Source organism: Akebia trifoliata, chromosome 11, assembly GCF_017979445.1.
Source record: "Akebia trifoliata isolate Shusen 1 chromosome 11, ASM1797944v1, whole genome shotgun sequence".
NCBI lineage: Eukaryota > Viridiplantae > Streptophyta > Magnoliopsida > Ranunculales > Lardizabalaceae > Akebia > Akebia trifoliata.
The window spans coordinates 19,777,232-19,795,078 of record NC_141385.1 but is presented as its reverse complement, the minus strand read 5'-3'; the positions used below and the strand labels follow the sequence as shown (position 1 = coordinate 19,795,078).

General features: G+C 35.7%; 1 pseudogene; it reads left to right on the top strand.

Moving 5' to 3' along the window:
• The window catches only part of LOC147391097 (putative cytosolic Fe-S cluster assembly factor SPAC806.02c), a 29,270-nt pseudogene extending 13,893 nt beyond the window's left edge, over window positions 1–15,377 (top strand).
• Window positions 15,378–17,847: the final 2,470 nt, after the last annotated feature.

Genomic DNA, 17,847 nt, shown 5'->3' with positions numbered 1-17,847 from the left:
TGAGAGTTTAACATTAGGTGAGCCTTCCCTCAATCTATCTAGATCTCTCATTTGATCTCACTTCAGCTATCAAACCCTTCCTTATGCACAGATGAACTTGAAAGCTTGATTGGAAGATCGAACCGTTGAGACGTACTTGTGAGCTCAAGGACTCGAAGAACTCATGATTGCCATTGACAAATCATAAAGAGTTGAGAGTCTTTGATTTTGTTTTTATTTTAAAAATTCATATAAGTTATTACTTAGTTCAGTCCTCAAAAATCAAGTTATTGTTAGAATCGAGGATTTTGGATAAGAGTAGAGATTCGTGAGTTTCTGAGGTACAAAACTCATAAATTTTGAGATGATGCATTCTCTTGATCTTAAGGTTTTAGAATTTAACCTAAGTATAAAAATTATATGTAAAAGGTTCAAGGTGAACCATAAACCTCTTTGATAGTAAACATCAAGTTCCTAGGTAGGAGTCTTGGGAGTAGATGTAGGCGTGTTTTCGAACCACTATAAGATGCTTGTCTTGTGTTTGTAAAATGACTCTATCAATTTATACTTAGATGAATGCATACCATGAATGGTTATTATGCTATGTATGATATGCCATGAATGTTTAGACTCTAAGTAAACTTCAATATCATTGGAAACTAAAGATAAGTCGTGAGATTAGATGCATGCATATTGCCGATCCATTGGATGTCTTTAATCGAGTGCATGTTTTCATAATTCCATAATTTACACTTGAATGTTTTGAATGTCATGAGTGCCAAATAAGTAGATCATATATGAATGTGCCATTGACTGACATGGTTAAATAAATGTTTAAATTTCAAGTGTATTTTCTTTAAATGTAAATTAGAAACATGAGTGCAAAATCGAGGCTAAGTGAATGACTTAAAACATATAGTCAAATTATCAATCTAAGTTAAAATTGGATAAATCGACAGAAAATTTAATTATCTTATCCACCCCCTTCTAGGACTAGACAAGTACGAAGCCCATAATGTTCAATTGGTATCAAAAGAGGTTACTTTTGATAGGTTTAACATCCTAGAGTTGATCTCTAAGACTTTGAACCATGTCTAAGTCTGACATTGGTCATCTTCTAGACCTCCATATATTCATTACTTCAAGTATGCATATTGGTAAATTAGGATGATGATGTATATGTATTCTTTGGCGTTGTTATGTATGGAGAAAAGTAAAGAAAGGTATGAGCCAACCAAACAATAGGAGACCAAAAATTTCAATAACATGAAAACTTTAAATACGAATGTACACAGTCATATGACTCGATGAATTTATTTGAATATGCTCGTGATAGTCGACAAAACATACTTGGCATACCCTAGAAACATATGTTGTCAAATATTCAAATTTTAAATATTAACAAATTATTTTGAGAACATTAAGATGGAATAAAACAACTATGTTTGAGGATTTTATAAAAAACTTAGAGACTGTTGTATTTCTATGTACTTTCTAGGATAGCTTATTTCGGAAGAAAGAATTTAAACTAAAATTCTTAGGTCTCTTCCTAAGAGGTTCGCTTTTAATGTGACCACAATTGTTATTCTGAGATATGAAAATAATGACTATTGAAAAACTCATTGGATTGCTCACCATGATTGAATTCTATCTCGAAGGTCTTCCATAAAAGGGGTAGACGTGGTCCTGATTCTCTTCTCTAAAGTCATCCTCTAAATAGGTAAATCTCATTATCTCATTTCTCTTCCCAAGCTCATAGTAAAACTATTCTTGATGAAAATAATGAGAGTGACCTAGATGTTGAGGACAATACATTTATTGTGAAAAATTGTAAGATAGTCCATAAGAAGAAAGGACCTCATAGCTTCAGTAAAATGAATAATCCTAATGACAAAAGATAACCCACTGGTAAACCTCTACATAAGTCAATGGATGATACTAGAAGCTATAACTGTGGAGTAATTGGCCATTTTTCCACAGCTTGTCCCTCAAAGCCTAGAACAATTGATTTTCAATAATCTAGATGCATGGGAACAACTGGCTGCAAAAGCCACATGGGATGCCTCAGATGAGTTAGAGTGTGAGAAACAAGCTTCTTCAAAATTTGAAGACTGTAACACCTTCAGGATCCATGTGGCATCCACCACGGTCTTCATCCTTGATGTGAATGAAATTGAGGGTAAAAAGATATTGATAAATCAATATTCTCTTCAAGTAGCCTCCTCTTCAGATGATGAGAATAAGGAAGGCATACAAATGTCTTGGAGCTCCAATTTTCCTTCGATCATTGTCTGTGAATCATGTTGCACTCATTAATAAATATGGTTTAGAAAAGAAAAAAATTGAGAGATTAATGGATTTCAAAGAACAAACGGTTGTAGTAAAATGCTCCTTAGGGATTGAATTAGAAAACTTAATAGTTATCCTTGAAACATCCATTCAAAGAGAAGCTAGTACACATGAGTGTTGGATAGAGAGAAAAGTGAGTTGATTACTAAATCTCAACATTTGAGAAATCAACTTGATATGGCAAACTCAACTATATCTCATCAAACTATTGAATTGGTAAATCTGTAAGATGAGAGTAGAATCTTAAATTTTGAACATCTTCAAGTTAGAGTCATACAATGCTAGACTTGAGCATAAATATACCTAGGATAGTAAGCAACCTGAAAAGATCAGTATAGGAAAATCATTTGGAGATAAAGGAAGTCTGGGCTATGATAGGTATAATTCTATATTGCCTCCCACTCCCACAATATTTATTTTTGGAGACTTTTCGAACTCTAAGCAAGCAACCACTTTTGGAGTACTTCAAATCCCAAGGACTACAAGAAGGTCACAATTTCTGAAGACTTTTCTTATTCAAAGAAATACTCCAAGAAAGTAATCACTTGCAACCTCTCAGAGAAATTGATCACATAAAATTTACATATGTCAAAGGCAAGACCATTTAGTCCAGAACCACCCTAATCTCTATTGGTGAATCTTCAGTGGTAGAGAAAAGGTTGAATGTGATATGATAGTGTCATAGCCTTGTTCTTTCTAAGTGAGGTCATGCGACGCTTGGGGTTATAACCTACAAGCAAGCCCGTCAAAAATAGCTCACACACACAAAACATAGCTAGTAATACAATAAAATGATGGCAAATTGAGGCAAAACACAAAGGCAAATTTGTTGATATAGTATATAATTACACGAAGTAACATATTACAAAAGCTAATAAGGTGCGTCACAAGCAACTGGTGATCTAGTACACACAGGACACCATGTAGTTTGGGCGAGGGCTTAAAGTCAATGTGGGTGTAAATTGGGGATGGGACCAAAGACACTCTTCCTACCAATAGTATGCTATGTCTTTCTTAGGTTTCCAAAAGGAAACATTAATAGTAGAAGCCGATTATACTCTTTTATTACAAAAATGTCACTATGCTAACAGATATGTCCTGGCACGAGACTAATACAGCTTTATATGTGAGTCTTACATAGTTGCTCTCGAGTGACTTCGGGGCGAGCTACACCTAGCTCTAGGTATCATAGTGTATGGGCTTCACAGTCACCCCCATAAATTATACAGACGTCCTCGTCGCATTATCCCTAAGAAACTCTTTGACCTTCTGCTTTAAAGGTAATAATTCTCTATACTCTCCCAAGTAGCTTCACATTCTAGCATGTTCTTCCACTTGACGAAGTATTCCAATGTTGTTGTTTGCTTGAACTATTGTTAACTTAACGTTCTACGAGGACCTTGTTGACAACACGTTGTGACTGAATTGTTGAATGAAATGGTGTGCATGTTGGAATACTGCATACGAGATCTACATGGAACTGTTAGAGGCAACTGGCATGGAAGACGGGGTGAATGTTGCGTAACCAGTATAGTAACTTCAACTTATCGGAGACTTTGCCAACTTAAGAGAAGATGAACATTGGGCTGTCATAACACTATATTAGGCTTCTATGAGCTCACTGAACTCGGTTGAACATTCTCAACTAATATGTCTTGAGAAGAACTAAGTTACCAACTTTGAAAGGATCTAGTCGACGACGTTTATCAACCCATTTCTTCATTCACTTGGACACCTTTTCAAGGTAAGACCTGGGAATTTCATTATTGTCTTGCCAAAGCTTAGCAAACTTGTATGCCCTTGGACATTGTCCCTGATAGCCTGCAATGATAGTGTGAGGCATTAAAGGTTGTTGGTCTTAATAAGTTCAAAATGACTCTTGTTAGAGGAATAGCTCTTCTAAAGGTTGAAATAGAACTATGTGGCATCAATAAAATGCACCCAATCCTTAAGGTTGGCATTAAAAAAATGCCTTAAATACTCTTCCAACATAACATTAAATCACTCCGTTTGTCAATCTGTTTGAGGATGTGTACTGGTCAAAAAGTCAAATTGAGACCAAAGTAATTTGAATAGTTCGATCCAAAACTTCCTTGTAAATCTTGAATCTCTATTTCTGACAATATTTTTGGATACACCCCAATACTTGATGACATACTTGTGTAGCTCAGCTAGTTTCAAAAAGAGTCCTGCTGTAAGTCCCCCACGTTGGAGGAGTGGTACTAGGTTTTTACTCAATCTGATGGTCAATCAGCTTAGGCGGAAGTAAAGACTTAGGAAGCTCATTCAACATCACATTATCAACTGCTCTCAATACCTGCCAAACCGGAGTGGGAGTAGAACTATGGTTCTGATTATCAGGTTCAACTTGTAAAGTAGCAAGGTAAGTTTGCTCCCCTTTTTTCAACTCTTTCTTTAACTGAAGGGCTGAGATCATCTTTCCCTCTTCGTTGCCTATAGAAACGAGAATGAAGTTTGGGCATTCACTTAGCATGCCTAGTGTGTTGGCGAATGGCATTGGAATGATTTTATTCTATAGCAAGAAGTTCAACCCAATGATGACTTTGAATTTATCAAGTAGAACTCCGAGTAAGTCAAGCTTACCCCTCCATGCCCTATCTTGATGGATACATTCTTGGCTGACCCTTGGATACAAATAGCCTGAGAGTTAACAACTTTTATGCAGTTATAATCTTTCTCGAGCCGAATATTGAGGTGTTTCACCTCTATAGGGGAAATAAAGCTATGTGTAGCTCTTATATCAATCATTGCTTGGGTGTTCTTACTATCAATTTTGATATCGACATACATGAGACCCTTCCGTTGATGGCTCTGAGTCTCAAAGGTCTGTTTGAGTGCATTCAACAAATGCAATACCTCTATGTGAAGGGGCTTGTCATCATTTTACCCACTTGTACTCTCGTGACTAGGGTCACTCTAAGAGACTAATAGTGCATTCAACTTGGCTCGCTATGGGCACTTGAATGTTTTACGAGGACCACCACACAAAATGCATTTAAAATTGTTGTGACGATTGTTAGGTGAGGTACCTATGTTTTTCGAAGGGGAGGAATCCTACTGGGATCCTTGACTAAAACTGGGTCTAGATCCTCCATTCTTACCTTTGGAAGACTCTTGGGTGTGCTCATGCTGTTGGGAGTACCCCTTCGATTAAGGTTGTACCTTTTTTTTGCCTTAATCTATGAGAGTATAATTAGTCAACTGCTTGACCGTGGTAATAGCAGATGTAAGATTTTGCACATGTTTCCTTTGGAGTTCAGTTTGAACCCAAGGCTTAAGCCCTTCTAGGAATGAAGATAGTTTGTCCTTCTTGGATATGTCACAAATATCAAACATCAAGGCAGAAAAATGCTTAACATAATCGTGCATGGCACCTATCTAGCGGAGTTTCCTCAAATTTTTATAGGAAATAAACTCCATATTCTCTTGTAGGAATTGATTTTTCAACTCTTGTTTGAGGTTCTCTCATGTATCGATGGAACATTAGCCATTTTCATCTCGTAGTACTTGGTACACCACCATAATTTGGCATCACCTGTTAGATAATGGAGACTGTGGTAAGCTTTGCCTCTTCTGAATCTGGGCGAGCGGCTTGGAAGTACTACTCCATATCGAGCAAGAAATTTTTGAGCTCTTTCGTATCACAAATACCACTAAAGGCACGTGGCTCGGGGACTTATATGCACAAGGGAGGAGCTTCACTATCGGTAAGTTAGTCGTTACCAACAACTCTATTCTTATAGGTGTGCTAGGGATCCTCTGGTATCCTTGGTTGTAAGCACCGTGATCTATTCTTATAAGTGTGCTAGGGATCCTCGAGTATCCTCCTTAAGGTCAATCAATCTAGTACCGAGGGTCATGGATTTGTTATCTAACGTGTCCTGGCGATCACTTAGTTGAGCAATACCATTAACGAAACTCGATAGTTGGCCCATTTTAGTTTTGAGTAGCTCTACATGTTTTTTGTCTGTACGAGGGGGCGGTGGAGTTAGAACAGATTGGTCTGTAGTTCTTTTTTCTCCTCTTACCATTGTTCGTGTGAGCTAAAAGGAACTGGAGAAGAGTTGGGCTCTAATACCAACTGTCACGATCGTGTTCTTTCGAAACGAGGTCATGCAACATTTGGGGTGATAGCCCACAAGCAAACCTATCAAAAATAGCTCACACACACAAAATGTAGCCATAAGAGAACGGGGGCAATACAAGGTAAAATCGGGAGGAAACTTTGTTGATATAGTATGTAATTACACAAAGTAACACGTTACAAAAGCAAATAAGATGTGTTGCACATAATTGTAATCTAGTACATGCGGGACTCCACGTAGCTTGGGCGAGGGCTCAAAATCAACGTGGATGTAGGCTGGATTGGGACCAAAGACATTCTTCATACCAATAGTACTGTGGCGTCCCGTCGAACCCTAACACAAATCCCAAGGTCACCTCGAAGCACTAGGTGGCGCCTCTAAATTTTGGCATGGTCTCCTTTGTTTATGTTAGCATTCCACGGAACTCAAAACCTGATAAACCAATATCCAAACAAATCTTGTATATAATAGATGCCAAGATTTTACAAGGTACGGAAGATAGTAAGTTACGAATGGCATAAGGTTAGATCAGAATGGCGCAAAATGGTAAAATATATAGGATTACAAAGTTTCATCCTCACTCTAACATAGACCTATCACTCGGCCCAAAAACTATAAAGACCTCCTAGACACGATAACTCCTAAAGGAAATAGTCCTAGTGCTCACCAAATTGTGGACTCTGGTCGTCGGTATAACCCACCAGATGATCCTCGCCCGATAGTTCTATGTCTGCCTCTCCGGCTGTCAGCTCTGAAACTAAAAAAAATAGAAGGAAAGGGTGAGTAACAATGGTTACTTAGTAGGTCCACAAACAATTCCTACTAGTAACCTCACCTAACGTGATCGAGTAATCATACTGATACATTTCAGAATATGCAAGTTTTACAAAATAAAACTACGGTTAACTAGTACATATAGCCATGGATGAACAACTAAACAATTTAAAATCTCACATAGCATCAGTCATCAATACTTATTATACATTTTCATTCTTGTGTAAATATAATTGACAACATTGAAATAGTAGACATGCTTTGCAATTTATAATTCAAAATAAAACAGCAGATACATATTACACAATGGTGGAGTACTAGAGTTAGAGAGTTGGGATTCATGACCAGATCGCTCTCAGTCCGGACATGATGTTACTACATAAATTTGAATTTTAGTTCCTGATTTTGTGGTCGGTTGTTGTACTTACCATACTAGTGACCATTTATCTGGCTCAGACGGGCCGTTTGATGTGACCGTAAGCAATGGGTCTCTTTTCAATGTCAAAACGTTCGACTACTACTAGATTATTAGTGATCACTGACCAATCATCTTCGTCTATGCCTATCAGGTGTGCATGTGATTCCCAAATTAAACACTCCATTCGTATATGACCACCTTTACAATACACGTTCACTGGTAAAGATAGAAAGGAATGGACCTGGATTCCAGTTGTGACTCCACTCTCATACGCGTCCCATACCGCGTATGAACTTGGTGGTCCCTATCGTACATCCTAGGATAGTACATCACTCTGGATGATACGACGTACTATCCCTTCAGACATTCACAGATTCTTTAACAACTCACAAAATAACTACTTATATATATTATTTTTTTTTTAAACAAAAGAGAAATTAACAGAACAAGGTTGAGAATGGATATCCAGTTCCTACCATGCAATAGTGGCACCCCGGCCTAAAATAAATAACAGTACTCAACGTCTTTGCACTAATAGAATTTAAATAAATATTCAACTATTCATTATCCTTGGATATCCCTTCACCAACCTACACAAACATACAATGTAAAATGCAAACATCACCCCTCGGGTGTGATTCTGACATTTTATCGATCATCCATTTTCCATTCTTTCGATGTTTCCACTTTTCGATTTTTTAAACCAAACCTTTCTTTTGAAATTTTCCAAAATCACTTTGATCATTCAACCACAAAACCATTAAATTTTTGTTAAAACGAGGTCACAATGGATATGCGAAGGTAGGCTGCCAAAGCTGGTGAAAATTTGGCTAAGTGTCAAAAATTTAATTTTTTAAAGTTCTCAAAATTTAAAACGGGTTTTTGGAAACAAAAGCCTTGAGTGTTCAACACCATGTAATTTTTATAGTATAATTCAAAGTAACGCGAAAGATATCAACTTTTGAAGTTTTGTCGAAAACGTCAAAATTTACATTGTGTTCTGGAAACCAAAATTCGGATTTCGATCTTTTGAGATTTGAATTTTAAAATCATTCCCATTATTCCAAAATGGGGGTTAAAACCTTAATTTCATTAAAGAACTTAAAAGTAAATGGAAAATATTTTTAATGAAATGAAGGGTGGGAAATCATATATAAGGCATGGGGGTAATAACTCAAGAGCCAGAAGCTGTTTCGAAGGTAGTTCTGTCAGTGGCTGTCGGTGGCAAAAACATGTTTATGTCGGTGGGACCGATAGAATGGTCTTCGATAGGTGTCGGTGGGACCGACAGCTCCTGCCGACAGCACTGAATAACCTAGTGAAATTTGGGTTTTTCAATCATTTTTCGAATTTTTCTTCGGTTCTTCGAATCCTTTGACCCACCCATGGATTTATTGTTAAAACTTGATAAAAGCACATCAAATCTCTAATTCTAACATGAATTTAAAAGCACACACAAGATTTCGACGATTTAAGAACAAACAATGAGTTTTGTTAAAACCTAAATGCATACTTTGAAATCTAATGGTTACCACTAAGAATCGAGAGTTCCCTACTTGATTTGTGGATGCAAAATGCGATGAGCTAGCACAAGAACTAAGTTCGGTGATACGAGCGACTAGTTTGGATTGACTTGGGTGCAAAACGAACGAGTTGGTCACGAAACCCTTGTTAAAGGTGTGATACCTTTTTCAATGAAGGTGGATGACTCCTCTTCGGCGTAGGATGATACTCCAAGTGGATAGACTCAAACCCTCATGCTATTTTTGGTGAGAGATCAAGAGAAATAAATGAAAAAAAGGGTTTAATGCGGTGAGAACGTAGAATTCGTTGATGCCAACGATTTTTCCTTCTTTGTCGACAATCAATACAAGCTTGATCGCGATGGATTTGGAAGGGAATGGGTTGAAACCCTAGGATTGAGAGAGGGCTGATGTTTGATTCTTTGGAAAAGAAGAGAAGCACATGAAAGAGTGTCCAACTCTCTTTTTATATATAAAAGGGCTAAAGGTGGTTTTGTAATTTTTTTCCTACTTGTTTCTATTTTTCGACGATAACTTGACTATTCGAACTCGAAAAATGGTGAATGAATATTCCATTTTGAATATTTTTTGTTGCGGACTTATTAGTGACTTCAAATTTTTTTGATTCTCGTCCTAACCAAATTTCACTATTTTGGGTCCCACTCGACATGAAATTCGAGGATTTTCTAACTTTCTCATCTGAACTCAACTTTGGATGTGCTTACAGGCTAAAATTTGAGTACTCTACCCTGAGTTTTTCTTTAAGATTTTATCGAAATTCACATTTAGATTTCCTCGAGATACAAATTAAAAACTTTGGGTGTTACAAGTACGCTAAGTCTTTCCTACGTTTCCCAAAGGAAACTTCAAAAGTAGAGGCTAGTCATACTTTTTTATTATAAAAACGCCATTAAGCTAACAAATATGCCCTAGTAGAGGGCTAATATGGCTTCATATGTGAGCCTTACATGGATTTACATGGGTGCTCCTGGGTGATTCCAGGGTGAGCTACACTTAACTATAGGTGTCATCGTGTTTGGCATTTACAGACATGCTCCTTTACGTAAAATTGAACTATTTGTGAAGAAATAAGAGCCCTCAAGTCCAAGTAAGTTAGGAATTCTTCATCTCCTATAGTGGACTATATTGTGAGAGACTTATTTAATAAGGTTACTCTCCTAAGTTTAAAAGCCCAAGAGTCTTTAATATCAAGTGGAAGTAATCAAGGTACATGGAGGAATTCGAAGATGATATCATTTTTAAGATCACATAAGACAAATAGGTCCCCCACTTGAAGCTCACCAAGGAAGGAGAAAATTGAGCTTAATAAGAAAATCACTTCTCCTCCTAATCACAATCCTTCACCTTGAAAAATTATTTTAAATTGAAAAGTTAAATCTAGGGATAACTAGTACCTCATGATTCACACCATTTTTAAGGTGAAAAATTTTATACAATGGTATTTGGATAGCGGTCACTCTAAACACAAGTGCAATAGCCAAAGCCAGTTTAGTTACTTGGTAAAGTTTAATGGAGGTTCTGTTATCTTTGGTGATAGTTTTATCACTAGGATTGTTGGGTGTAGCACTATCAGTGGATCGGGGATGCCTAAGGTTGAAATTATCCTCTGTGTTGATGGTTTGAAATATAACCTCCTTAGCATATCTCAAATATGCGACAAAGAACAATCAGTAAGTTTCAACAGCATGGTGTGTGAGATCACATATATTAATGGGAAATTGATCATGAGAGGTGTCCGCACATCCAATAACTATTACATTATCGAATACACCGAAAAAAATCACAATTTTGTGTGTGAGTAATGTGGCTCAAGTTGATGAGGTCTAGTTGTGGCTTCAACAACTTGACCATGTTTACTACAAGAACCTATTTCGACGTGCTTCAAAAAGAATTAGTCAGAGAGTTGGCCAAGTTGGGTAATAAATTTAGAAATGTCTGTGGGAAGTTCTAGATTGATAAACAAGTTCGAAGTCTTACAAAAAGAAAAACACTCTAGCTACTTCAATTCATCTAGCATTACTTTGTGGATCATGTGGATCCCATAAGAGTTTAAATTTCAAGAGGAAAATTATATTTTCTAGTAGTGGTTGATTACCACTCTAGATTCTATTTGATTGCATTCTTGAAGGAAAATTAGATACATTTGATGGATTCAAGAACGTCGTTAAGCATCTTTAAAAAAAATAGAGTCTGTTGTTGGATGGATCTGAAGTGATCATGGTAAAGAGTATAAGAATAGTCAATTCACCAAATTTTATAATAAACACAGGATCCGTCATAAATTCTTATCTCTTAAGGTCCCTTGTCACTATGGAGTTGCTGAAAGGTTCAACTTTGTTCTGTAGGAAATGGCTAGTTATGATTCATAGTAAGATCTAGGAATCAAGATTGTAGAACTATTTGATACCTTACTACTTGTATATATCTTAGAGTAGGATTGAACAATAGCATACAATCTATGGAATAACTTATCTCCCAGTTTTAAGTCTTTAAAGGCCTTTAACAACAAATGTTATACTATTTAAATACCATGAAAATCTGAGAAAGGTTGATATAAGAAATGATGAGGCTATATGTTGATTTATTCATAGTCGTCCTTATCGAGTCATCAATCAAAGAACCTACTCTAGTCAAAAGTCCATAGATGTTGTGGTTGATGATCAACCAACAAAGGACATAAGTTCAACTGATTCGTTGATATTGAGGAGGAAGTATTTCTTATCTTTCCTCATCATCGTCCCTATCTCTTGTGTTGGAAAACCCACCAGTTGTTAAAAATTATCCCCTCAGTTAAATCATTGAAGATCTTCACACTAGTGTGTAAAATACACGGCAACTAGAAACGTTCATTCTTGAGTCTAAAAATTCACGAGTTGGTCGTTATTTATAAAATCAAGTTTTTGACTCTTTAACCATGTTCTTTATAGTAAAATCTGAGGTTTTGACTTCATTTCTATAAAAAAAATTTAAAAATTTTCACGTTGTTTGAGTCAGTGTGGCCACGTCATATAGAAATCTGTCTTATTTCAAAAACATGCTATTTATTGGTAAATTTGGATACTTGTATCCTCACACTATTCTTAAAATGAGTCCACTTATAGATGATGGAGTCTCACCGTGTCTCATAAACAATTTCCCAAGTAAACATACATGTTGGAAAATTCTTGACTTTTGGTTTTTGCACCAAATTGGTACATCTTGAGTGAAAATTATTGTAGCTAATTCTATTGTTAAATTTGATGAATTAGGCTTTTTATAGGAGTATTTGTTTTTATAACATATTTTTCAGAAAAAAGTCAGTCCCAACGCCTTTCGTGCTAAGTGTGTTGAATCTCATGAACATGATTCAACTTTTGTAGCATAAGATAGTTTGTGTTCTTAAAAGTAAAATCTTTTTAAATTGTCTCGTGTGAGTATTCATATTGGTATATTTTATAACTTCTTACACGTCTATCATGCTACAATTTCTATGCTCTTATTTGTATATCTTTATTATCTTGTTAGCATTTTATGCCAATGTTTCAATAGTAAAATCATTTTTGCATTTATTTTTCATACAGTTATTCTCTATAATTAAATCTTTTACAACTGTCACGTGTGCATTTGAGCATTCATTGGTATATTTATTGTCACACGTATGCATATTACAACACTGAATCATTTAGTCATATTTTTATATGTCATTTATCATGCTGTAGACACCCCATTTTTGTACTTGCTTGATTAATCAACTCGTCAACCAAATTGTGATGGTTCCAAATGATGGATGAATATTCCAATGTTTTTTATTTGTTACTAGATATGTTTCAGAAATTCGGATGAGTTATCTCAACTAAGCAAACTTTAGAAACCACGTTACGCTTGAAAAATCTGACTCAAAAATATAGAAATCATCATTTTCAAACAAATAGAAGCTTTACGAGAAAAATCACCAAAAAATGATCAAATTATCAAAATACCCCTAACATCAAAATATCTCTAGATATTACATTACAATTAGGAAAATCTTTTTGAGCACATAAAATAATAAATTAAAATCAAATAAATCGTTTCGTCAATTTTCACAAAATTTGACAAAATTACGAAAATGCCCCTCACAAGATTACCATCATTTCATGTCGAAAACCTATAAATGACACAAATCGATACTCTCATTGAATTCCTTACGAAAACTAATTTTAAAACATCACAAAACATCAAAAATCAACCTCTCAAAGTAAAAGTCCTCTTTAAGGGCAAAACGATAATTTTTCAACCCTAAAAATTTAAAATTTTGAAATTAATAATTAAAATATTAATTAACGTAAAGTGAAATCTTAGTACATTGAATTAAAAAGTTGAATAGATAAAATTAATCAATCAAGCCTATGAGTCAAATTTTAAGTGGTGGCCCATTTATTTAAGTGGGGCCCACATGATATTTATAAAAGACTTCTCCATCTGGGGTCCCAAAAAAATAAAAATATAATTAAGGGGTTTTTTTATAAAAAAACAAAAAAAAAAACTCTTTCATTGTACGTAAGATTCAAAACCTTAATTCAAGGAACTGAAAAATTAAAAAATTCCCAAAAACTCTATAAAAAGGAACCTCTACAACCGAATCTCGGAGGTCAAAAGAAAACCTAGGAAAGAGAGGCCAAAAACTCTCCCCAACCTTCCCAAAACCCTAAATCTGAAGTCCTAAGTCCTTACCTAATACTCAAATCCCATTTTTTACTTAAAAAATACCTAGAAATCCTCAAAAACCACCCAAAAAAGTTGGAAAATAATCAGATCTAGGAGGAGAATACCTCATCTCGGAGATCGAAAGTGGATCTAATGATGGAGATAAAATTAGAAAGACTCATACGAGGAATGCTCTCCACCAATTCTGAGGGATTCAACCGTCACAATCTCCAAAGTAAATTAAATTTATTTTATTTATATTTTTAGGTCAGTTTTAGCAATGTAATTTTTGGAAAAAGTAGAGACTGGCATTTGCCCGGCAAGATTGGTGCCTAATGCTTTCCAATCCAGTAACGTGATCCCCAAACCCATAATTTCTTTTCCGTAGATCAGTATTGTTTATTTGTTTAGAGTCATGATTCGGTTCCTATACTGTAAAATTAGATGGCGATTCCCAAACAACAAAAAGTGGATCCGCACATGTGGTTCGAGGGCACTTTTAGTGGTGACTCCACTAGGGAGATTTTGCGGATCAAACTTGAAAAGTCTTAAATTTTGATGCATTGCAAAATTGACCCAGTTTTTTCTATTTCGTTTATTTTTATTTATTTATTTATTATTATTTTATTTTTATTTTTGTTCTTTTGGTTCTATTGTGCGTCATTTGATTAGATTTTGGGTATTTTATTTTGGAATTTTATTTTATATGGTGCAATTGAGGGTCACTTATGATGGTCCGAAATAATTTAAGCTTTTAAAAGGTAATGAATTGGGGATGGAAATAAGTTGTTTAAAAAATTTTAGGACAACTAAAAATCGTTAGCACAGTAAAAATTTATATGTGAGTGGTGTGTTGTTAGTAATAGCAAAAAAGTTAAGAAACAAAAGAAAAGAAATCTCAGAGAGAGAGAGAGTTTGTTTGTCAAGATCAATTAGAATCTATAAGAGAAACTAGTCCACAATCCATTCTAGTTTCATCCCTAAAATCGTTGCCATCGATTTCTTTAATCAAAATCTCGACTTAAAAGAAATTCTGAAACTCGAAGGTCATACTGATAGGGTTTGGAGTCTCGCATGGAACCCCACCTCCGGAGTTGCAGGGATTCCGACGATGTTGGCTTCTTGCAGCAGTGACAAAACCGTACAAATATGGCAGCAAAATCCATTCAGGCAACCTTCAGATCCATGGGATTGCAAAGCAATTTTGGATAAAACACACATAAGGATTGTTAGATATTGTTTTTGGTCGCCATGTGGAAAGTTATTGGCCACAGGAAGCTTGGATGCCACAACTGTAACCTGAAAACATATTGGGGATGATACTGAATGTGTTTCTACTTTAGAGGGTCATGAAAATAAAGTCAAAAGTGTTTCTTGGAATCCAACTGGGTCTCTGCTTGCAACATGTAGTCGTGATAAATCTGTCTGGATTTGGAAGTACTGCCCAAGAACGAGTTTGAATGTGTATCAGTGTTGTAAGGACATACTCCGGATGTAAAGATGGTTCAACTCAAAGGTCACATATTAGTGGGTGGAATGTGAGCTTCAATCTATAATGCAATGGCGCTGGTTGGGTTGGGAAGTTGGTTGCTTTCATGAAGGATTTCCAGGTAAGGCATGCTTTACCCAGGCAATGCATCCATATACTTTAGTAGCATTGCTTCAACATTTAAATGTCCCTTTTGTTGTTTATTATTTTTTTTCCCTTTTGAAAAAAATTAAAAATAAAATAGAGGTGTGATTGGTATGTTGCTGCCAGAAACATAAAAGGAAAAAAAATGATTGAGGGTGGTGGCAGTAACATGAAAGTTGTGTGTGAGTTACGTGGGGGTGGTGATAACAAAATAAAATTGTGAGCTGTGTGTGCTGGCAGCAAAACAAAGGAACAAAAGGGTGTTTATGCTGTTAGCAACAGCAAGGACATTTAGTTTGCAGGCAGCAACATGATAATAAACAAAAAATGTTGAAGTGTTGAGTTGTTGGCAGCATGTTACATGTTGACAGCAACATGATAATTCAAAACAGATTGTGAGTGTAGCTGGCTGCAACATAAAATAAAATAAAAAATTTAAAAAATAAAATATGCTTGAGACAGTCTTATTAGCTTAGTAAGGTTTCTTTCTTACTAAGGGTCATTGACCTCGCCACATGGCACCTGAAAAGTGATCCAATGCCACGTGTTTGTGGCAAATGAAATTCTAAGAACTTTTAAAAGAAAATTTTCAAAAATATTTTAAATTGATTTCATTTTGAATTTTGATTTTAAATTTGAGATTTCTTCGCCACCCATTTTCAAGAACTTGGATCTAAGACTATTATTTTTTTATCCAAACATTTTCCTAGAAATCTAGAAGGTCGTAGCATTGAATTATCGATCACATTGGCCTAATTTGTAAAATTTGAAATCTTAATGTATTAGTCGAGATAACCTAAGTTCTCATTGAGAAACTTGTTGAGTAATAAATTCAAAAATGAAAAACAAATTAATTCAAAACTTCCTGTCTCAACAACTATCATTCTATCCTCAATACAATATTCATTGAAATCTCAATTTGTTTATGACCGCCCAAAGTGATCCTTGATTGGATCATAGAAAAAGAAAATAAAAAAAAAGTTTTTCTTATACCTATTTCACTAATTAGCCAATGATTGATTGTTTTTGTGATATAATTTTTGCCTATTTGATATGCCATAATCCTGATTGATATATATTTTGATGTGCATTCCTTGATCTTAATTTTGATGTTATGGATTTTATGTATTTTGATCAATATTTGTATGGTATCCATATTTTGATGGTTTGATCTAACCCACGGGGCCATTCATTCAAAAAATGCCTAGGCATACCCCATCCTATTTTGCACACACCACTAGCACGTTTATATTGTTGCATTGGACGCTTGCATGTCCCTTATAGCCAACGTGGCACTAGTGCGTGTCTCGGTCTCCTCATAAGACGCGATGTCATTCATGAAAATCACAACTCCAATCACGTACCTTTATGGTACATAAAACTGGGGCATCAATACCATTTGATCAGGTGACTTTGAAAGGTATATCGATGTACCCACGTTGGAACGACCTGAGCCTTTGTTTTATTGTTAGCCGCAATGTCACATGTCCCAATTACCAACGTAGTATTAGTATGTGATCAGTCCCCTTGTGGGATACTAAACCATTTATGAAAGCTACAACCCTAGACTTGTACCTGTACGATATATTAAAGTTAATTTAAGTTGCACCAATTGCACTTCTTGGTCAAAATTAGTGCCTAAGCAAGATCTTGTCCTGATGTACCTCGTGTACTAAGGGGATAGACGAAGTCTATTCTATACGAGAAGTGACTTAAGAGTGCCAATGCTCAGCATCGTGCGCTACCTCTCAACTGGGGATTAAACTGGCTGCTTTCGACTTTAGAGATTTTGGTTGGAGTCTCAGATTATCACTTTGAATACTTATATAGTATATCAAATCACGTCACCTCGTACCGTCTGATTGAGTACGCTCGAGAGGTTTAGAGGTGCACTTGGGTGAGGGTGACTAAATAAATTGCATTGCACATAGTAAACCTAGAGTCTAGGAGCCTTCCTATAGGTCATGACCCGAACCAGCCATGGGTGTCCCAGGTTACTCTATTTAATCCAACCAATAGGTAAGTGGGCGGACCGGTCGAGACCGTTCAAACTAAACCTGCAATATCGATACGACCCAATCTATGTAATATAGCGAACAATTTGAACCAATTGGCCCAATCGACAAATAGATCAAACTGATCAGCACCAAATCGGTTGAACCAATTGGTTTTACTTTCAAAGATTCAAACTATTTTATACCAAAAAGATTCAATCCTAGGGTCAAATTAATTTGTCTGATCAAAGGTTCAATCCCAATCAAGGGTAGACCCGTGACTAACATTTCTCACCTTCTTGATCACTATAGACTTATAGTGTATTTGGACTTGATATTCTCCACCGGACTTAAGAAAATTTATATCAAAATTTTATTCATGTGG